The 22,871-nt window shown below is 52.2% G+C and overlaps 1 protein-coding gene across 1 annotated transcript in view; it reads left to right on the top strand.

Annotated features, from left to right (window-relative positions):
• The first annotated feature begins 4,544 nt into the window (after window positions 1–4,544).
• Window positions 4,545–22,871, top strand: part of CRHR1 (corticotropin releasing hormone receptor 1) — a 51,833-nt gene continuing 33,506 nt past the window's right edge. Inside the window, exon 1 of the mRNA XM_069542536.1 lies at window positions 4,545–4,571. The gene's annotated coding sequence lies outside the window, so the exon portion shown is untranslated. The remainder of the gene's footprint in view (window positions 4,572–22,871) is intronic.

The raw sequence follows: 22,871 nt of genomic DNA on the forward strand, positions 1-22,871 counted from the left end.
GGGCAAGCTATCAACCTCTGAGCTCAGATAAGGATTAAATGAGAAACTGTTTGTAAAAGAGCTACATAGCACAAACTGCCCCACAAATCTTCGTTAGTATTGTTATTATCTGTTGCTCTAAACGAGAGAATGAATAATATCACCCAGTCATTGCACCCCCATCCCTTGAGTGCTGGCAGGCTACATGGAATTCAATATCTGCCTCTCCATTTTCAGACCCCAGCACAATATTACTTATGTGATAGACCTTCCCCATTGGCCCTGAGCAGAATTCATATTTCTCCCTCTATGCCCATGATGCCTGGTCTGTTATTGACCTAAATTCACTAGGTTTTAATTATTCATCAAAGCAGCTTGTCTCCCCTTCCAGTCTGAACATCTTAAGGGCTATGGCCCTGTTATATTCATCTTTGCTTTGGCATCTAACAGCAACTGGCATATAGTTGCTGCTCATTAAATGTTTGTTGAATGAATACACAGATTGAGTAATTAACACCATGTCCCCCAATGTTCATGCAATTTTATAAGCTGCTCCCTCCATGAGGCCACATTCCAGACCTCATACTTCAGAAGCATTCTAGTGCTATCCAAGCATGATCTGCCTGCAAACTATTTGTCGCCAGTTGTGACAAGGTAGATGCAGAAATTGAGAGTAAGCATGTAAAAAATTTTAAGCAATTTGATAGAGTAGCTTTATGTCTATTGGATCTAATAATTTTTAAAATTGGGCTTTTCCTTTGTATTTTTTTCTTATTTTTGTAAGTCATGAGGTCAGAAATTATAATAGATTACAGTTACTGAGTTCTTATTATGTTCTGAATATTAGGTCTGTATGTCTTTCTCATTGCTTCCTTTTTCTAATAATTCAATTCCTACTATATTTTGCAATTGTATCATACTGCAACAGATTAGAAATTTAAAAATCAAGAACTGGTTTTTCATCACAAGTGTTCTGAGACATAGAGCTTCAGACCATGGACCTCACTGGCTAAGCCAATGGCAGAGGAGGGCTTGCTCAGTCCCCTCTCACTGGGTCCCTCCCATTGCTACCTGTTCTCATATCTGTATCTCCTACTGTTTGGAAGGACATGGCATTGTCTTTTATTCCTGTTTGGATTGATTCCTCATATTTCTCTTTTCTTCCAAAACTGGCTGTTTCAATGGATGAAAGCTGATTCCGGTCTCGGCTCGGACAGGAAGAAGAGAGGGCAAGGGAGGGGTCCAGAGAGAGTTTGGCTGGGAAGGAAAGGTCTGGCTGGGGAGAAGATGCTAGAATGGAGCAGAAGGCAGTCCTGAGGAGGATTGAAAAGGCTGCTAAGGAGACCAGCCGGAGCCATAGGCTGATTGGCTGAAGCGGCTGGGGTTGAGGAGGGGAAGGGCAGAAAGGGCCCTTGAAAGTGGGAGGAGGCAATCTCAGGACAAATAAAAAGGGATATAGAATCCTTTTACAGAAGGAATGTTAAACCTGAGGCTGTCATAACCCCCCTGAGGTGGTCAAAACTATAAATATGTAGGTCGTGGAGAGATTCAGAAGGCCCCCTCTTCCCACTCAGGGCTGGAGTCAGTGTGGAGGTTAAGTCAGTGAAATCAACACAATCAACCGGAGGGGAAGGGGCAGGGGGATGAAACGTGCCATCTGCAGTTTCCCCTTCAGAGAGAAGGTCTGAATCCCAGGCCAAAAAAGGCCGGAAGAGCAAGCAAGACTTGATTACAGCCTGATCGATGGCATTAGCATATTTAAAGATCATGTCAAGGAGAGAACAGAAGGGGCTCGGAAAGGCAAAATGGTGTTGATTAAGCACAGAGAAACAGAATCTGGAAATCTGGAGCTGTCTGGTTCTTGGAGAGTCAGCTCCAAGGTCAAGCAAGGCTGGGTAGCAAGGGCTCTGCAGGGCTGGGCAAACCTCCCTTAAGACCTGCCAGCTTCCTCTCCTCTGATTCCACAGTCCATCGCTGCTGTGACTGTCTCATCAAGAATTCGACTTTCCACAAAGAACTGCCTAGGGGAAGGGAACTCGATGCCCGTGCATTTGAGCATCTGGTCCACTCGAAGATGATGATCGTGGTGGTGGTGATGGCGGTGATGACGCCTAACCTTCACTAAGCCAGGCATCATTCCTAGCCATTTACAATATCAACTTGTTTAAACCACCATTTAACCTATGAGGTAGGTATTCCTAGCTCCAATATAGAGATGAGATACTTGAGGCAGTATGAGATAAGTTTCCAGGTTCATACAGCTTGTAAGCAGAAGAGCCAAGACTCAATCTCAGGCTGACTCCAGAATCTAGTGTGTGCATGGGTCTAAGTCACTTCAGTCTTATCCCACTCTTTTCGACCCTAAGGACTCTTAGCCCGCCAGGCTCCTCTGTCTATGAGATTCTCCAGGAAAGAATACTGGACTACCTTGCATTTCATTTTTGTTGAAAACAATAAATTGGCAACCTAGTTGGTGCATCCATCTCTTTGGGGTTGGTTGGGGTGAGTCTGTGTCAAGCTCAGCACGACCAGCTCCAGTGGCTCAGATGGTAAAAAATCTGCCTGCCAGAGCAGGAGACCCTGGTTCAGTCCCAGGGTCAGGAAGATCCCCTGGAGAAGGAAATGGCAACCCACTCCAGTATTCTTGCCTGGAGAATTCCACAGACAGAGGAACCTGGCAGACTACAGTCCATGGGGTCACAAAGAGTCAGACACAATTGAGCAACCAAACACACACACAACCAACTAGGGGTTTTCAAGACTCAGGACCATGTGCTCTATTTAGAAAGTGCCACCCAGTGTAGCTAAGCTAGTGTGACCAGTTGGTTTCCTGGGCACTGCCCCTCCCCATTTCAGAGCCCCAAACCCATCCGGTCCCAGCCCTGGGGACACTTTGACCTGGAAATCAGGAGGCTAAGAACTAGGCTCACCAGCTATGTGAGTGTGGACAGGCCACCACCGGTCTATGCGCCTCAGCTTCCTCACAAGGCATCTTACAATAACTCCCTGTCTAAATGAAGAAGCAGTGGACCCATGAATGTGCTGAGAAGTGGGTGGAAGGAAGGAGGCGGGTGGGCGCGGCAGTGCACAGAATCTCCAGGGAGGTTAGATTCTGAGTTGGGTTGCAAAGTCAGCGGACCACCATTCTGGGAGTGTGGTCCACCCTGGGTGCTCAGGGTTCCTGGTGAGGGGTTGCTCCTGGCGCTGCAGGAGGAGGATCTGCGGGGTAGTTACATTTTTTTACTCGCCTTTCGGCTCTGGTGGAAGGAAGGAAGACATTGAAGTCAAAAGTTCTGTCCATCTGGAAGAGCCGCTGGAGGGGAAAGTCTTTAGGGGCTGGAGAAGTCGGGAGCTGCTTCCCAATGCTTGGGGGCCGGATGGGGAGCTAGGGAGCCAAGGTGGATGGGGGCCAGGAGGTCTGGCGGGGCGGCTGACCCTACCCTGAGCGCTCGGCCGAGAGGGGGCGCTGTGGCCTACTCCTCGCCCAGTCCACTGGATTCCCAGCCGCTATCCCCTGCAGCGCAATGCGCGCTCGGCTTTCCCCCTCCTCCGCGGTCAGAGGGCGGCTAGTCCTGCCCGGCACCGCCATCTCGCCTGCTCTTGGGGTTCCTAGGTTCACCTCCTTGCCGGGACCAAACTGGGCAGGCGCTTAGTTCGTAGAATGAATTTACAAACGAATGAATGAATGAGAAGGGTTCCTCCCTCAGAGCTGTCACACCTCAGCGCGCTCCTGGCGTGTCAGTGCCAAAGGCGCGGGGATCTGGCCCTCGCCCCGCTGAGGTGGGGGCGGCGGGGACTTTCTCCCCGCCCCGCGGCAGGGAGAGAACTGCCCGAACGCAGCGCCCAGCTTCACCCGGCTTCCGCGGCGGCACTGCTCAGTCCGGGCTGCCCTATTCCCCAGCCTCCAATCGCTTCTCTCTTGTAGATTGACCCGAGCCCCCCCAGGACCCCCTCAGACTCTCCTGGACTCCTCGGGCCCCAACCTGAAAGCCGGCGGAAGGAGGGAAGCTGCCTCCTCTCCCACCCCCCCCCCCACCTCCCCAGCTTCTCCCCGGGCTGCGGCGGCCGCCAGCGCTGCCAGTGCGCCCCGCCGATTGCCGCAAACCCGGCTCGAGGAAAGGGGGTCAGCGCCGTTAGGGCGCGGGGAGCCGCCCCCGGAACGAGCCGGGGCGGAGGAGGCGGGCCGGGGGAGGGAGCGGAGGGGCGAGGCGCTGAGGCGGGAGCGGAGGGGAGGGCAGAGGAAAGGAGGGGAGGGGACGCCCAGGCGAGGGGGCGGGGAGCCGCGGCGAGTGTCGGCGCGGACCGAGGGGGAGACGGCGGGGGCGAGGCTGGCTCCCGGCGGGCGAGAGGCGGCCGCGGGCCGGGCTGAGTCCGGAAGCGGCGGCTGGACTTGCCCGGGAAGAGGAGAGCGAGAGCCCTCCGGGCCGGGCTGCGGGGCCGGGGAGCGCGGAGCCGGGCACCTCCGCCACCGGCGGCGACACAGAAGCCGCCCGAGCCCGCCCCCGCCGGGATGTCCCGGGGACCCAGGCTTCCAGCGCGGTGACCGAGCGAGCCCGAGGATGGGACGGCGCCCGCAGCTCCGGCTTGTCAAGGTAAGAGCGAGCCAGTCCGCCCTCGAGCACCGGGGGCCCCCAGTTCCGGGCGCAGTGGGCAGTGGGTGTGAAGCGGACGGTGTGATTGGGTGTCACTGAGCAGAACTGTGCCCAGGTCCGGGGGCGGCCGGGGTGTGAGGGGCAGGCCAGCTCCCTCTTCTTGGACCTCTGGAGCCGGCGTTGAGCGGTAAGGGGAGAACTCAGGTGAAAAAAAAAAGAAAAAAGAAATCATTGTGGCGAAGCTTCGGGAATGTTGGCTGGTGTTGGGGGGTGGGAGTCGGGGGGGTCCGCCCACCCCGGCAACCAGCTCTGCGAGGGAAATCGCTCTAGGCTTTGGGAACCGACTCAGGGTTCCTCTTCCCACCCGTCCCGTGTAGACCGGGGTCCCGGGACAGGAAGCTCGGGAGGGGACAGAGGGTTCCCCATCTGCCCCAGCGCGCCCCCGCCCTGTTCCTGGGAGCTCCTTCCTGCCCCTGAAAGTCCGGGGAGATAAATGTCCCCCGCGCCTGCGAGCCCTGGATCAATATCGCAATCTCCGGAGAGCCAACCGAGCATCCGGCGGTAGTTACCGTTCCGCCGCCGCCGTCGCCGCCGCCGCCGGCCCGCCGGCGGGATCGCAGCGCTCGCTCTCCGGTCCTTTGCACTCGCGGTTCCCTGTGCCTGCCCGCTCCTGTCTGGGTTCTGGCGACGCGATTCCTGCGCCCGGAGTTTAGGAAGGTCTCCAGATCTCACGTCCGGACAGATCTCACGTCTGTCCACTGAAGTTCGGGGGTGACGAGGGCTCCCCCTGGGCCCCGGGGAAGGTCTTGAGGGTCGACACCCCGGCCTGCAGCTAGTGACAGCCGCCACTTGCAGGTGCCAGGCGATTCCCAAAGCGGTTCGCCTTGCGGGGGTAGGCGCGCAAGCAGCAGCCGGAGAGAGGGGTGGGTGGGCCTCGGCGGGCTCTCGCCTGAGGATCCCGACTCCGCAGGGTCAGAGTGGACAGCGTGAGCACAGACAGCGGCTTGATGGGATTCAGCGCATTTAAAAAGCGATTACACTCAAAAGAATGGATTTGGGGGAGGGGTGCGGATTGACTGATTTCCATTTTTCCATCAGTTATTAAACCAGCTGTACGTATGTAGCACACAAAGTGATTTGAGTTAAACCACCAAGGTTTAAAAATGCAACTGCTGCCTGGTCATCAATTGAGACGTTGTTAATTACCTAGGTTTCCTCTATTCTCTTTGTCCCTCTCCCGAATAGTTATGTTAGTTTTTTTAAAAGTGAGTAAAGGTTGGTCTGATTAAACCCATATCCCCTCCCCCACGCCTTAACTGGGATTAGGGGTGAACCCATAATTTATTTTGGGTGATCAGGGAGACCCAGGGAGGGAAGCTGGGGGAAAAACATCCAGAGAGCTTGAATAGATGGCACTGAATGGGAATATTTTCCCAAAGGCTAGTGTGTACCAAACCTGGGTCTAAATTTACAAAACAGAAAAAATTCAACGTTTCAAACAGATTCGAAGGATTGAACTGTAGGTTTTTGTTTTTAAGTTTACATGGTAATAGGTAAATGTTCTTTCTCTGGACTTTGTTTGAATCGTGTGCAGATTTCTGCTTAGAATTATGCTTTTCTAAAAGAAAAAAAATTTCTCTTATTGTTGTCGTTGTGTGTTTGTGTGTGTGTATGCTTCCTGCTAGGTCGTCGGATGTGTGTCCTTTATGTCTGGCCTAATGAGCTCAGTAGGTGCTCAGTAAAGGCACTGAATGAGTAAGATGCAGTGAATGAATGGTCAGCTAATGCAGTTTCATTTAAATAATTACTTTCTTCTTTTATTTATATGGCATATACAACTTGTTGGGTAGTATTCTACCTGCTTTACGAATATTAAGTCATACTGTCCTCCTAACAGCTCCGGGAAGCTGAAATTATTCCTGAGCACAGAGAGGCTCTGTAACTTGCTCAAGGTCATGCAGCCAGTGAATGGTGGAGCCAGAATTCAAACTCAGGCACTTGAACTCTAAGACTTTCTTTTGTTAGCTTTTACCAGAAAATATTTGAAGCTGCTGAAACCTCCTTGACTTCTGCCAGATGGGAGATAACTCAGGTAGTTTTGTCAGTATGAACTTCTGAACCTAGGTGAGTGGTGGTGGGTGCTGATTTAGTCACTACGTTGTGTCTGACTCTTGTAACCCCATGGACTGTACCCCGCCAAGCTCCTCTGTCCATGGGATTTCCCAGGCAAGAAATACTGGAGTGTGTTGCCACTTCCATCCCCAGGGGATCTTCCTGACCCAGGGATCGAACCCACGTCTCCTGCATTGGCAGGCAGATTCTTTACCGCTGAGCCACCAGGGAAACCCGAATCTAGGTGGGTTTCATCCAATATGTGGCTCTGACCCTCAACAAGTCAGCCAGTATCAGGAAAGGTGGGAAGGATCCGCTCTGGGGCCCCTGTTGTGGGCATCACACTGAACTGATTACAGAGAACTGGGGGAGAGTGTGTGCACGTGTGCGTGAGTGAGAATGTGTGTGTGCATGGGAGGGGCCTTGTATATGTCAGTGAAGGAAAGAGGATGAGCATGAATCTGTGTGGATGCCAAGGGGACAGGTAAAATATGGTCTCTACCCCCAGGGGAGGGCCAGGGACTGAGCACCTCTGAATCTCCTACCCAACAGCCACGGGTCCTCGCAGGGAGACTCGAGTGTGACTCAGAACAGCGGGTTTGGTTGAGTGTGAGAAGTGGAGAAGGCAAGGCCTGGTGGGCTATCTGGGAAAGTGAGTTCCATGGAGAAAGCTGGTTTCATGGCTGTAGTCACAAAAGCAATCTAGCAGTATTACACAAAGTTTGAAAACCAGAGGGGGAAATTATTACAACCTCTCCCTCTTAACACAGCTATTGTTGCCATTTTGAAAATAATCCCTGCAAGCATTTTTTTTTCAAGCGCACATTTGGTCACAGCTGTGGCCCTTGGGAAAGTCCTCTCACTTACTGTCGCAGTCCAAGTCCGTCCCATGTTGTTCCACGGCCTCGAGAGGGAGAACCTCAACATCTCTGTGTTCCCTGTGAGGGGATGCTCTTTTGCCATGTCTGTATCCAGGCGCTGCGGGGCCATTTCCCAATTGCTTCTTTGACAAATAATGTGGAGCTGGGTTTTAAGGGGAGCCTGGGCAGGAAGGGAAATGAGGGCAAAAGTGTGAGCCATGTCGGGGACTTCCCTGGTAGTCCAGTGGCTAAGATTCTCAATGCAGGGGGCCCAGGTTCAATCCCTGGTCATAGAACTAGATCCCACATGCTGCAACTAGGAGTTAGCATCCTGTGACTGAAGATCCTGCATGCTGCAACTAAAACCTAGCATAGCCAAATATATATATATATATATATATATATATTAAAGTGAGCCATGGGGCATGAGGACAGCTGGCATGGCCACAGTCCAGGGACAAAGGAGGAGAGGGGAGCCGTCAGGATTTGACATGCCCAGCACTGCGTAGGGGCATGTCTTGGGTCCATCCAGTTCTTAAGGAAGGCATAGATTTGTGGAAATGCAGAACACTCACTAGGGGCTTCCCAGTGGTAAGGAATTCGCCTGTCAATGCAAGAGGCCCAAGAGACTAGGGTTTGATCCTTGGGTCGGGAAGATCCCCTGGAGAAGGGAACGGCAACCCACTCCAGGATTCTTGCGTGGAGAATCCCATGGACAGGAGCCTCGCGGGCTACAGTCCATGGGGTTGCAAAGAGTCGGACAGAACTGTGTGACAGAGCAGGAGCAGGACACAGACCAACGACCAGTGAGGATGAACTCAAGTGGAAAATCCATTTCTCACCCTCTCTAACATTTGGCTCCTTTGAAAGCATCAGCAGCCAGTGGGATTCAGCTGCAAAGGAGGAGTTTAGTGGGTGAAGGTGCCCCTTGGCAGCCCCTGAAGTGCCCACCATGCTTATGAGCCCGTGGGCCTAAGCCTCAGCCGTGACGTGACCTAGAAGGAAGGAGTTAGGCACAGGGTTGATCATTTTTAGCAGCTTTTGGGGTGGAAAGACCTTCAGCCTGGGATTCGGCAAGCCTGACATCATTCACAGCTATGCCTATGTGACTTCAAGTAAGTCGCTTTTTCTCCCTGAGCCTCAGTTTCTCTGTAAACAGGAGTATTTGACTAGATTCCCTCTTACATTTGACATCTCTGTGAAAGATGCGTCAACTCATACGGTTGAGATAAGGATGAAATGCATCAACACCTGCAGAGTGCTTGGACCAGCTCCTGATGCAGTTTGCTTTCAGAAAAATCTGCAAGTTGACTGCTCTTCGTAGAAAATGAGCTGATACAGGAAGAAAACAAGCAGAAAAACCTCTTGGACATTCCGCATCTAGCATTTTTGCACCTTTCACCCTTCACAGCACTGGGCCTAAGAATAAACTGCACGTAGTAAGCGTTTCACAAATGTTTGTTGGCTGACTGGATAGTATTGTTGCTGCTTCCTCCAGTGTAGTGTTGTGTGATCACAGAGGACCCGCTGCTGTTCCCACGAGATGCAGTTGTCATGTCCAAACAGACTGAGAGATGCCAAAACCACCCTAGCAGAAAAGCTGTCTCTGATGCAGAAAAAATGGAAACTGCCCCCTAAGCCCACTATCGTTATTTTCAAAAGAAAAGGAAAAGGAAGCACCAAACAGCCAATGTAGCACCTGGTGATTTGGAGAAGCCATCACAATGAGAAGCCCTCATACTGCAACGAAGAGTGGTCCCTCTGCTCGCTGCAACTAAAGAAAGTCCATGCAACAACAAAGACCCACTTCAGAGCTAAAGCCAAGTCTTAGCTACAGTTTTATCTTCAATGGGTGAATTTGTTAATTACAAATAACTCCTGTCTGCTTAGATCTTCCAGGACCGCTGTCAGCAGAGTCCGCTGGAAGTGCCATCATTGTATACTTTTTGGTTTTTTATTTTTCGGTATTTATGTGGCTGTGCTGGGTCTTTGTTGCAGCACGTGGGATCTTTACATTTTTGTCCTATGGGATCTAGTTCCCTGACCAAGAATTGGACCAGGGTCCCCTGCATTGGAAGTATGGAGTCTTAGCCACTGGACCACCAGGGAAGACTCAGCACAGTCAAAGATATATATAAATATTAAAATTTTTTTCCAAAGAGGAAAACTACTTTATGGGATCATCATAATGACTTCATGAGATATCAAGTGTGAAATTAAGCCCAATTGCACGTTGTCTGGCACACAGTAAGTGCTCAATAAATTTTAAGTGTAATAATCACTTAATAAATTTTTACTGAATTTTATCGATCCAAGGAATAACAATGAAAGGAGGAGTGGTGAGGGAAAGGGAGATAGAGGAAGGAATGCTTAGCAATGTACAATCTTCTCCTGCCCCACGTCTTCTTCACAGTCCCTGGGGAGAAGGGATAGGGCCCCTGCCCTCAGCCAAGCTAGAAGGGCAAAGGATGGAGGTGCCTGCTGTTGGCCCTCTGAGCATCTCTGACGTGAAAATATTTGACAATAAGGCTAGAGATATGTAGGGAGGATAATACAAAATGGTTAACTCACTGGTGCAAAAATTATTTTGAAAACAACTAGCTGGATTCTATTAAGCAACAGATTATTAAACATTCCTTTTGAAAGTAATTGGTGTCGGCTTCCACAACATTAAGAAACTGGAAGGTCTCAGAGGGATAGAGGAAGGGAAAGAGGAAGACTTGGGGAAATATGGACGTGCCTTTCCTTTTCCTGTGAAATGGGTGGGGGGAGATGCAGGTCTGGGCGATGGGTCCCCTCGACACAGACAGAACCACTGACTCACAAGCTTTCACTGAATGTGTTTTTTGGCAGTTCCCCACCCAGCAGCCATGAAGCCACTTTAGGGACTGATGAAGAGTTTTGTGGATGCTCTATCTTCTCTATAAACCAAAGTAATATCCCAGTCCCACCTCTGGGTTTTCTGGCCCCAGAGAGCAGCCCCAGCGAGGTGCTAAGAGGTAGGGTTTGTGGGGAACACACCCGTTCCTCTTCACTGTCAGTCAGACAGTGGGAACTGTCAGTCAGTTCCCATCCTCCAGCCAGTGTGGCCAGGAGCCAGGATGCCTAGGTCAAAGCCCAGGGCAGAAACTGACCAGACTGGTCCAGCTGCTTCCGCGCCTGAAGAACCAGGGAGGCCTCGTTTGTTCTAGGCTGTTGCTGTTTAGTCACTAAGTCACGTGCAACTCTTTTTCGACCCCAGTGATTGTAGCCTGCCAGGCTCCTCTGTCCATGGGATTCCCTAGGCAGGAATACTGGAGTGGGTTGCCATTTCCTTCTCCAGGGGATCTTCCTGAACAGACTACAATTTGGGGCCCATCCATAGTGAGTTTTAAGAGGTAGTAGGGCTACCCGGAGGCACTGCGGGAGACTTAGTTGAACCTTTAAGCACTGGGAGGTCAGGCCTTTGGGACAATGTATTGTTCAGTATCCCTGCCAGATCCATGGAGCTGAAGAGCTGGAGGGCAGGCTGCTCAGGATGACTGGCTGGGTCAAGAGATGGCTGTGACATTTCCATTGACAGAGAGGGTTTCCCCAGCTTTGATTTGTGTCTCCCCAGTCTCCTTGTCAGGTGTGTGAAGGGCTCAGTGGTTTCCAGAGGCCCCAGCTGTTCCTGAAGCAGCCCCCCACTGTGCAGACAGAGCTGGGTGGGGTACAGAGGAAGGACCTGGGATCAGAGGGCTGAACAGTGCAGGCTGGAGACAGAAACTAGGCCCAGGAGGGCTTTGGCTACCCTGGGGAAGGGTCAAGGGAAAGTCTCAGGCTATCTAAGGAGCAGAATGTCCCCCTGCACTGAGGGCCTTGACCCCGCAGGCAGAAACAAAGGCCCAGCTGGGCACCCGTGGGCTGGCTCAGGATCGACAATTTTATTATGTAAATTTGAACATGCAGACAGAAATCAAAGATGTTGTAGAGATGGAAACTACAGGCTAAAGTTGGCATGAGAAGGAGAGATCAGGACAGAAAGGCTGGGAGAAAAGAGGAGAGAGAGAGGGAGGGAAAGAGGGAGAAAAGGAGAGCGAAAGAGGTGAAGCAAAGAAGTGCATGGATTTTTTTGGCCTTTCTTGCTTTGTGCTTTCTCTTTAGCAGCCAGGAGAACTGAGGCCAGAGATGGCTTTTACTGGAAACCCCCTTCCCCATTTCTTACAAGAATTACCCTCACCCTCTCTAACCTGCTGCAGGGAACACTTTCCTCAGGCACCAGGGTCAGGATGCTCTGAGTCACGCTGTATGGAGGTTGCAGCTTCCTGCCCAAGGGAAGGAGCAACCCCATACCCTCCAGCACCCCCTGGGCTGGGCTTCCCAGCGCCCAGTTCAAAAGGAACAAAGCCTGTTGCCTTTGAGGGTCTAACTGGTCCCCAGTGTGCAGTCTGTCTCTTTCTTATACACACACATACACACACACACACACACACACACACACGCTGGGATCCTCAGGGAGTCCTTTGCAGCATTAATAACAGCATCCCCCCAAGTGTTACCCCCTCAGAGGCTATTGCATAGTCAAACCGGTGAGACAGGCATGCGGCACCCACCTACTCAGGGCCAGGGCTGGAGGGCTAGCACCCAGAAGAGCACCTGGGCCTCCAGGGACCCTGGGGTCAACAGTGGGAGTGGGCAGTAGGTTGGACCATCTCTGTGGCCATGCCTTAGGCCGCACATGCATGGCCGGGAGGCCCAGAGGTGGTCCATGGAGGGAGGCCTGTGTCCTGGACTTGGGCTGAGTTCCTGCCTGTCCCCTCCTTCCTTTTCCCTCCACTTTGTCCAACTTCTCTGGCCAGATGCACCATTCACTGAGCTCCCTCTGTGCCAGTGTCCACACACACGACGCCACAGGGTCCTCCTGTCCTACTCCAAGTATGAAAGAACCAGATAGCCCCGCACCTCCCCACCCGCTCTTCTGGGCCTCTGCCCAGCCCTCCCTCCTTGCTACCCCCACAGAAGACTCATTTCTGCCAGTTGCCTGCCTTTGGCCATCCTGTTCCTCCTTCTAGGGCTTCTGTTCCCCAGTCTTTTTTAACATAATTTTGAGATCCCCTGGAGAGGGGCATGGCAACTCACTCCAGTATTCTTGCATGGAGAATCCCATGGATGGAGGAGCCTGGCGGGCTGCAGTCCACGGGGTTACACAGAGTTGGACACGACTGAACCGTCTTAGCATGCATGCACAGTTATTTATTTTATTATTTACGAGTTTTATATTGGCCTTGCTAGGTCTTTGTTGCTTAGGGGCTTTTCTCTGGCTGCGGCAAGCAGGAGCTCCTCTCTAGCTGTGGCGTGCGGGCTTCTCATTGCAGTGCTTTCTCCTATGGCAGAGCATGGGCCCTAGGGCATGCAGGCTTCAGTAGTTGTGGCACATGGGCTCATAATTGTGGCTCCTGGCCTGTAGAGCACAGGCTCAAAACCTGTGGCACGTGAGCTTAGCTGTGGCATGTGGGATCTTCCCAGAGCAGGAATCGAACCCATATCTCCTGCAGTGGCAGGCAGAGTCTTTTACCACTGAGCTACCAAGGAAGCCCTGTTCCCCAGTCTCTCTGCATCAGTCCTAACAGGACCACCAAATTCTTTCTAAACCATCACTACCCTCTCCTCCAGGAAGCCCTCCAGGCTAATCTCACTGGTCCTTCCTTTGCTTGCTCTCCCCACCCCCCATGTGAGCCTTTAGCTCATGGTGGAGCCTGGGCTCCCCAACAACAGGGGACCTGCAACTCTTTGATGTGTTTCCCGACAGGATGCTCAAAACATTTACCAACCAGACCGCACATGGACCCCTGGTCTCTCTCATCTAACTGGAGCCCTTGTCCCCCTGTAGATTCTAAGCTCTGCCTGGGCCAGGAGGACTCCCTTAAAAATAAAAAACAAAAAGGACTGTGTCCCCAGCACTCCAAGCACTGTAGGCATACAATAGACACTGAATTCAGTGGAGGGCATCTTCCCCCTCCCGCTCCCCAGTGAACATTTATCTGTGTGTGTGGAGGTGCTATGGCGACAGGAGGCAGAAATGACAAGCTAGATGGATAAATCCCCCCGGCTCTGCATGTGCATTTATGACTCGGTGGCTTATCGAGTGCTACACTGTTGGCAGCACTTAGCAACATTTAGCGATTCTGGTCCTGCCCTGTGTTCCATCCCTGATCCCCATAGCGCCGGAGGCGTTTGTCCACGTGTAAAAGCACAGACAGCGTTTTGTTCCATGAGGGGTTCTGGGCAGGGCTGGTAGGAGACGTTGCCAGAGTGAGGTTTGGAGCTGAGCTGAGGACAGAGAACCAAGAACCTTCTCAGAACCTGGGGTCTTGAGAGAGCAAGTCAGGGTGCTTTAGTCCCCAAGAAGGGGGCTGGGAAGGAGGTTTGGGGGCAGCCTGGGGCTCCCTCCATGCCATTGTCCCAGTTCTGCTGGTTAAGATGCAGAAATAGCCAGGCAAGGCAGAGGTGGCAGAGGACACAGGCGAAAGGGAGTGGGCCCATTCTTGGCTCCATCCATGGGATCCCATCTCTCAATCCACACCCCGCCCCTCCAGCTCCCTGTGGGTGGGGGTGCGGCAGCTTTGGTGTCTTGCCCTCTAGGTTGCTGGGCCTCAGTGGTCTTATGAATGCTGCTACCAGCCTGTGAAACTCTGGGCCTAGGCAGTGGCGCATGTGCACCCCTGAGAAGCAGAGCATCCCTCAGGGAGTCTTCCTCAACTGTCCCTAAAGTTGAGGAGGCAGGAGGCCTTGCTGGCTGACCTTGGGCAAGTCCCACAACCTCTCTGGGCTTGGCCCTCCTCTGGACCACAATGGAGAATCAAGGAGGAAATGCCTGTGTGGCAAGGGGCCTGACCCCACCAAAGCTCCTGAGTGGGACCTGCTGCTTTCCCCAATGAGATCCCTCCCCTAGCCCCCACTGTCCCCCTCACCCCCACCCACTCCTCCCCTTAATGCAGAGCCCAACAGGTACTTAAGACTCTCCTCCTCCATGGAGCCTTCCCTGATGAGTTGGCCATTGCACTCTCTCCCCCAGCTGAAGCGGGGTTTCTCCAGCCAGCTCTGGGGAAGAACCGCGAGGGTCTTTCCAGTCCCTGGCACCTGGGCTTGCTGTGCATGACGACCAATTGCAGCCTCCACCACACAACTCTCCTGCAGAGCTGGACAGTGTCTGAACCGGGTCTAGACCCTGTTCAGTGAGATCACAGCAAAGACAACTTCACACCGACGTTTCCAGATGTCACTGGCTGTAGCAGTCTGCAGCGCCACACCAGTCCCCACCACTCTTTCAGCAGTGCTGATCTAAAGCCTTCTTTGGGGCCAGGATGCAGAGCCCAGAATCCCGGGTTCACTTTTCAAGGGAGTCTGGCTGCCCACCAGCCCTGCCCCTGTGTGCCTCCTGCTGGAAGACTCAGTGCTGTAGCCACTGGGCTGGGCTGCCAAGTAGGGAGAAGTAGGAAAAACCCCTGTCCCAGAGAGCGGAAACCGTCATTCAGAGCCCTTACCACTCGGCAGGTTCTGGATGGGCCTCTTCCCCGCCTTGTTCTTACTCATCAACCTGCACCTTATATCACCCACCAAGGTCGGAGGGGAGCAGGGAGGGGGACAACCCATGACACTCACAGAGCTCAGGTGAGATGAGGGAAGCCCTTCCTCTGTGGTGGGCTCACCCCACAGCTCGCAGGACTTAGCCCCACGCTGGTTCTAGCCCTTGTCACTGGGCTCACTCAAGATAAGGGAACGTGACTTCTGCAGGGTCAGCTCTGTCTCCTGCTTCAAGGAACTGGACCGGGGGGTGGGGGGCAGGCTGGCAGAGCCCTGCCCACTGGCTCTGGGAAATGCTTCATCCGTCCATGCCCTCCCTGTGTTACTTGATCCCCAGCGTTGGCTGCACCCAGAGGTGGCTGCCTGGCTGTGTCAAGACAGCAGTGCGCGGAAGGACCTCCCATCCGTTGGTCAAGAGGGGTCATTCTCGCCAGTCTCCTGCCTTCAGGCTGAGGCTAGGAGGTGGGGGAATGACCAGTCCAAGTCCACAGAGTGAGATCAGGGCCTCTTCTTGTCCTGCAGGATCCCTACTTTTGTCCTCCCGTTCTTTTCCAGGGTTCTCCTCCCAGTAACCATCTTCCTTCCACACTCCCAACTTCCATGATGGGCCTGCAGGTGAGGACTTCCAGAACTGAGAGGGAGCTGCAAAACCCTCCAGCCCAGAGTTTCCCCTGCTCAGCACCACTGACATTAGGGACCACTCCTTGTTGGGGCTTCCCAGATGGCTCAGTGTTTAAAAATCCACCTGCCAATGCAGGAGACATGGGTTCAATCCCTGGGTCAGGAAGATCCTCTGAAGAAGGAAATGGCAACCCACTCCTGCATTCTTGCCTGGAGAACTCCATGGACAGAGCAGCCTGGTGGGCTACAGTCCATGGGGTCTCTAAAGAGTCAGATGTGACTCAGCGACTAAACAACAACAACAACAACAAATTCCTTGTTGTGGGGCTGCCCTGTGTATCTGAGGATGCTAAGCAGCATCGCTGACCTCTAACCATGAAATGCTGGTAGCCTGTCCTAGTCGTGGCAACCCAGAATATCTCCAGATATTGCCTCCCTCCCGTCCCCCAGGGGACAGAATTGCCCCCGTGGAGAGCCACTGGGCCAGTGCAGTTCTCTTTCAATTCTGGTGAAGTTTCAGAATCACTTGGAGAACATGAAAGACACTCCCAGGTTTCTGCACAGGCCCAGATCTCTAAGGGGAAGCCCGAGGGACAGAATTTTCCCTCTCCTAGCTGCCGGGCACTGGTCTCAAACTTCCGATTTTGTCTAATTCACTTCTTTTACACATAGAGAAACAGGCAGGGCCATTGCCCATCTTATGGAGGATTATTTGGTTATTCCTAATCTCTGCCCTGAATCTCCCTGCTGAGTGGGGTTGGGTGGTTCAGCAGCCCCCTTTAAACCACCCCTCATGGCCTGGGAAGGCAGTCACTTCTCCAGGAAAAAAAAAAACAGCCTCGGACCCTTGAGCAGTTTTCTCACAGAAATTAATTGCCATCCGTCTGACGATTTCATGCTGCCTACCCCCAACCCCACCGCTTCACGTCTTTTTTTTTTTTCAAAATTTTAATTGTATTAATTAATTCATTTTAATCGGAGGCTAATTACTTTACAATATTGTGGTGGTTTTTGCCACACATCGACATGAATTAGCCAGGGGGCACGTGTGTCCCCCCCCATGCGGAACCCCCCTCCTGCCTCCCTCCCCAGCCCATCCCTCTGGGTTGTCCCAGAACACCAACTTTGAGTGCCCTGCTTCACGCATGGAACCTGCACTGGTCATCTATTCTACGTAATACACATGTTCATGTCTCTTTTAAAAGGCAGCTTCTTAAAGGACAACCCTTTCCTGCTGACACCGAAGTCTCCCTCACCTCACGCTTGTCAGAGAGTGGGCCGAGCGAGGGCGCCGCTGACGGTGGCACCTGCGTGGCTGACGTCTCCGCGCTGTCCCCAACCTCGGCTCCATCTCCCCATGTAGCAGATGCCTCTCCCACCCCTCAGGGGTGGGTCCCAGCTCCCAGTTGAGCAGCTCCCAGGGGCCGGGGCTGGAGCCCCACTGCCCCGTGAGAACCAAGATGCACCCTTCCTGAGCCCCCAGCTGACAGGGCCGCACTGGAGCCCACCCCTCAATTCCCACCGCCAGCTCTCAGGGAGCCGGGCTCTGCCCTGGAGCTAGAGGTCCCCAGGGAGAAGGCCTGGAGGCCGGAGCACCCAGGTGTGCCCCACTCTCTGAAATGCAGGCAGGAGATTTTCCTTTCCATTTTTTTCCTCTGCACAACAGCAATTTAAGTTAATTAAATGTAATAATAAATTATTTCTCAATGGCCTAGAATAGAATAATCTTTCACTGCTCACCCCCTTTGGGGAAAACGCAGGCTCTTTGCTTTGAGATTGTGGCTGTCCTAGACAGAGGCTGTGGGGGGAGGAGCTGACCTGGGGCAGGATGGAGGGGGGAAGGAAGAGTGGTGGGAGGGGCAGAAGTCCTGGGTCAGCTGAGAGGGCTGAGAAGGGGCATCCAGCATCACCACCCTCTGTCCCAAGTCTGGCTTCACTCTGGCTAGTCTCTGGCTACCACGTGAATCAGAACATGCACCCCACCCCCAGGGGTCCCAGCTCTGCTGATGTGCAGCCTGCAGTTCTAGCCTCCAGAGACCCCTCTACTTGGCACCTCTGTGCAGGGCAGAAATCTCAGAATTGTGTGTGGGCCTGCACCTCCCCCGTATTGTCATTCTGTCTCTACAGATATATCCCCTGTAGGCACACAGGTTTCCGAAGAGTTGATTGCGCATATGTTTTATTCCTGCACACCAGATCCTGAGTTTTAAATCCAACAGGAGAGCCAGCTTTCTAAAGAAATCTTGATTTATGATCCCTCCTCTTCTTCATATTTAGATTTTCTTCTCCTGGCTTTGCTTAAAACAGGCTGTTACCTTAAAAACCACAGCTTTGATAAAGGGTCAATATCCAAAATATATAAGGGGAACCCATACAATTCAATAGCAAAAGCACCCCTCCAAACAAAAATGAGCCCTGAGAAATGCAAATAAAAAACACAATAAGTATCATCTCACATCTGAGAATGAGTATTTTAAAAAAAAAGACAAGATAAGTACAGGGGAGGATGTGAGAAAAGGGAACCCCAGGGCACTGTTGGTCGGAATGTAAATGGGTACAGCCACTGTGAAAAATAGTATCGAGTTTATTCAAAAAATTAAAAATAGGACTACCATATGATAACAGCGGTATCCAAAGGAAATGAAGTCATTACCTTGAAGAGATATCTGAATCCCTGTGTTCATTGAGGAGTTGTGTACAATAGCCCCTTGGACAGCAAACAGTAAGGAGATAAAACCAGTCTATTCCAAAGGAAATCAACCCTGAATATTCATTAGAAGGACTTAACACTGAAGCTCCAGTACTTTGGCCACCTGATGCGAAGAGCCAACTCATTAGAAAAGACCCTGTTACTGGGAAAGATTGAGGGCAGGAGGAAAAGGGGGTGGCAGAGGATGAATGACTGAATGGCAATGACTGACTCAATGGACATGAGTTTGAGCAAACTCTGGGAGATGGTGAAGGACAGGGACGCCTGGCGAGCTGCAGTGCAGGGGGTCGCGAGGAGTCGGATGCGACTTAGTGACTGAACAACAATACAATAGCTAAGATACAGAAACACAAAAGTGTCTGCTAATGGATAAATGGATAAAGAAAATGTGGAATATTATTAAGACATAGAAAGAAGGAAATCCTGCCATTTGTGATGACATGGATGAACCTTGAGGGCATTATGTTGAATGAAATAAGACAAAAAACAATAAGTACCTTATGATCTCACATATATGTGGAATCTAAAAAATTCAAACTCAGAGAACAGATTGGTGATTGCCATGAATGAAATGAGATGTGGGAATGGGTGAAGGCAGTCAAAAATACAAACTTCCAGTTATAAGATGAACACATTCTGGGGGTGCAGTGGACAGCGTGTTGACTGTAGCTAACAATACTGTGTTGAGTATTTGAAAATTACTAAGAGAGTAGAAAAGCAGAGACATTACTTTGCCAACTAAGGTCCGTATAGTCAAGGCTATGGTTTTTCCTGTGGTCATGTATGGATGTGAGAGTTGGACTGTGAAGAAGGCTGAGCGCCAAAGAATTGATGCGTTTGAACTATGGTGTTGGAGAAGACTCTTGCGAGTCCCTTGGACTTCAAGGAGACCCAACCAGTCCATTCTGAAGATCAGCCCTGGGATTTCTTTGGAAGGAATGATGCTAAAGCTGAAGCTCCAGTACTTTGGCCACCTCATGCGAAGAGTTGGCTCATTGGAAAAGACTCTGATGCTGGGAGGGATTGGGGGCAGGAGGAGAAGGGGACGACGGAGGATGAGATGGCTGGATGGTATCACCGACTCGACGGACGTGAGTCTGAGTGAACTCCGGGAAATGGTGATGGACAGGGAGGCCTGGTGTGCTGCAATTCATGGGGTCACAAAGAGTCGGACACAACTGAGCGACTGAACTGAACTGAACTGAAATGAAGAGGGTAGATCTTAATAGTTTCTAACACACACACAATTGTAACTATGTGAGATAATGGATGTGTTAACTAATGTGGTAATCATTTTGCAGTATATATGTGTATCGAATCATCATGTATACTTTAAATTTATACAATGTTATATGTCATTTCAATAAAGCTGAAAAAGACCATCAGTTCAGTTCAGTATGCTGCTGCTACTGCTAAGTCGCTCCAGTTGTGCCCGACTCTGTGCTACTCCATAGATGGCAGCCCACCAGGCTCCACTATTCCTGGGATTCTCCAGGCAAGAACACTGGAGTGGGTTGCCTTTGCCTTCTCCATCAGTTCAGTGTAGCGCAGAGCAAAGCAGAGTCAGGATGGTCAGATATTTGGGCTGTGGAACCAGGGGACCCCAGGACCCAGGAGGAGTGGGCTTTCCTTCCTTGGCCAGCAGGCGGCAGTGTTTGCTGAGGGTCTTTTGCCTCTGGCGCTCTCCAGGGAGGGCTGCAGTCTTGGCCTCACTGGGGAGCCAGGGGCAGCTTTTGGCCCCAAGTCAGATCTGCCACAGTCTCCTGGGCCAGGGAAGGCAGCCAGGCCCAGGTTCTTCCCCCAGTTACTGAAGGGTCTCCACTGAGCTTGTGTCTCTTCCGCTCTCTGGGTCTGTCTCTGTACCTACAAATGATGAAACTGACCAGCTATGACAAGCTGATGCTCAGGAATCCACCTCCGCACTTCCGGCCGGGTGGATCCATCTTAGCCTAGTGTCTGAGCCCTTCCATAGGTGGTCTGTGCTGCCCCCAAAGCTCAGGACCTCCCCCCACCTCCCGCCCCCGCCTGGAAAGCCCTCTCTCTCCTTCTCACAGTCTGTGGCCGCTCTGCCATCCTCCAGTTTGCCTCCCCCAGGAAGCCTGCCCACACCGTCGCCTTGTGCTGACCCCTCCTGTAATCCCATGGTACCCCTGCACTCATGCACACCTTGCCTTGCCATTCTCCTTTGTGTGTGTATACCCGTGTGTGTGTGTCTATGTTCCCCGCCTCTTTTGAATTCGTTTCCTTTTCTTCAAATCAAGGAATCCTGGACTGCTTGAATGTAGAATCCCAGTTCAACAGGGAGCTTGGTGAGATCACTTAGTTGGATGGTTTAAAAAAAAACAAAACAGGAGACAAAAAAAATCAAAACAACTTTCCTTTTAAGCTGAAAATCCCCTTTTTCCTTTGAAAAAGGGAAAGCTTACAGAGAAGGCAGAACAGTCTGACGGAGTGGAGGAGAGAACCCTGGTCCTACTGCAGCCCCTCCCCCAGGGCCTGGAAGGAACACCAGGACAGCTTGTTCTAGTCCAACCCTCTCCGTAACCAAGAAAGATTCTAGGGCCCAGAGTGACCCAGTCATGATCGTGACTCCATGGGCACTTTGTGTGTGTGTGTGTGTGTGTGTGTGTGCTCAGTCACTCAGTGGTGTCCAATTCTTTGCAACCCCATGGACTGTAGCCCTCCAGGCTCCTCTGTCCATGGTATTTCCCAGGCAAGAATACTGGAGTGGGTTACCATTCCCTTCTTCAGGGAATCTTCCTGATCTAGGGATTGAAGCCACATCTCTAGTGCCTCCTGCATTGACAGATGAATTCTTTATCACTGCTGCACCTGGGAAACCTTTATGGGCACTTGTAGGAGTCTTTAAATTCCAGAAAGCATCTCTCTCATTAGTCTCCCCGTCAGTCAGGTGGCCTACATCCCTGTAATGCAGGTAAGAAAGAGGGTATTGCCCAGAGGGGGCGAGGTGATTTGCCCACACAGACAGTGGCAGGACTGGGCTCAGAGCCCAGAAGAAGGGGGAAGAATCTTGCTGGAAGACCACTCTCAAATGCTAAAGCTGTGATTCTGCTGGACAGCCATCTCAGTCCCTGGCCCCTAGGAGAGGTTTTCCTGGGGCCTCTGGGGCTCTCCCAGGCTGAGCATCAGGGGTTGTGAAGGGGAGGGAAGGCTGACCCCCTTCTCCTTGCTCCTCGTGAACTTTGGAGAAGTGAAGGTGGCCCCTGTTGCCTCCAGTGGCCCTTCAGGACTCTCCCTGAAAGGTTAATTACCAGATCATCCCATCAAAGGAAATTGTGCTTTTGTCCCTTAAAGACCAAACTGAGCCTCAGCAGCATAGTTATTTATGGTCTCTAATAAGCATTTTCTGGGCGTGATTAACCTTTATGCCAAAGTCACACTGGGAATTGGGGTGGCAGCTTCAATTCCAGCCACACTCTGCACTGGCCAGGGGGTGGGGCATGGGCAGCAGCTGGAGCAGCCTGGAGGGGGCAGCTGTCAGACCTCCGGCCCGCCCACCCGCCCTCTTCACGGGCTCGTTCGCCCTCCCCTCTCCTCTGCATCCCTTCTTCCCATGCCCTGCCCTGATCTGTCTTCCTCCATCTTTCATCCACTTGAAAGACAGACCCGGAACACCTGCTTACTGAACCCCAGCCTCCACTCAGCACTAAAAGCAGTTCAACTGTGCGTGCGTGTGCGTGCGTGCTCCGTTGCTCAGTCGTAGCAAATATTTGCAACCCCATGGACTGTAGCCCACCAGGCTCCTCTGTCCATGGGATTCTCCAGGCAAGAATACCGGAGTGGGTTGCCATTTCCTCCTCCAGGGGATCTTTCTGACCCAGGGATTGAACCCGAGTCTCCTGAGCCTCCTGCATCGGCCAATGGATGCTTTACTGCTGAGCCACAGCCCCTGTGAGACGGGGGGGGGGGGCGGGGGGGGGGAGAAGGGGGGGCAGGAGACTTGCCCTGTCCACCCTCCAGAGCTCAGTGCTCCTCCCATGTTAGGGAGCCTGGGTCATTTTATGTGATGCTGTGATTAAGCCACACCACACCCTTGGCCTTCCCAGATTTAACATTCAAGGTCTGGCTCTTTGGCAAATGGAGAGATTTGCAGCTGAGATGCGGGTTTTATTTTGGGGCCTCGGGGCTGCCAGGCGGGTGCACGGAAGTGAGGCATTACCTCGTGAGTGAGCTTAGCGCCCGCCAGCTTGAGCTCCTCAGTCCCATTTTGGTTTTCTCTCCCACCTCACAAAGTCCTGAAAACTTGGTTTGTCAAAAATGGTTCTGAAAGGAGGAGCCAGCAGCCAGGGCTGATGACAGGGGTGCCCAAGAAAGTGGCAGTTCTTAGGTCAAAGCCACTATTGGTAACTTCGGGAGAGGATGACGTGTCCAGTTTGGTGAGGTCCAGGCCTCTGATGTGACCTCGCTCATCACAGGCTCTGGCCATATTTT

This window comes from Ovis canadensis, chromosome 11, assembly GCF_042477335.2.
Source record: "Ovis canadensis isolate MfBH-ARS-UI-01 breed Bighorn chromosome 11, ARS-UI_OviCan_v2, whole genome shotgun sequence".
In the NCBI taxonomy this organism is placed as follows: Eukaryota; Metazoa; Chordata; class Mammalia; order Artiodactyla; family Bovidae; genus Ovis; species Ovis canadensis.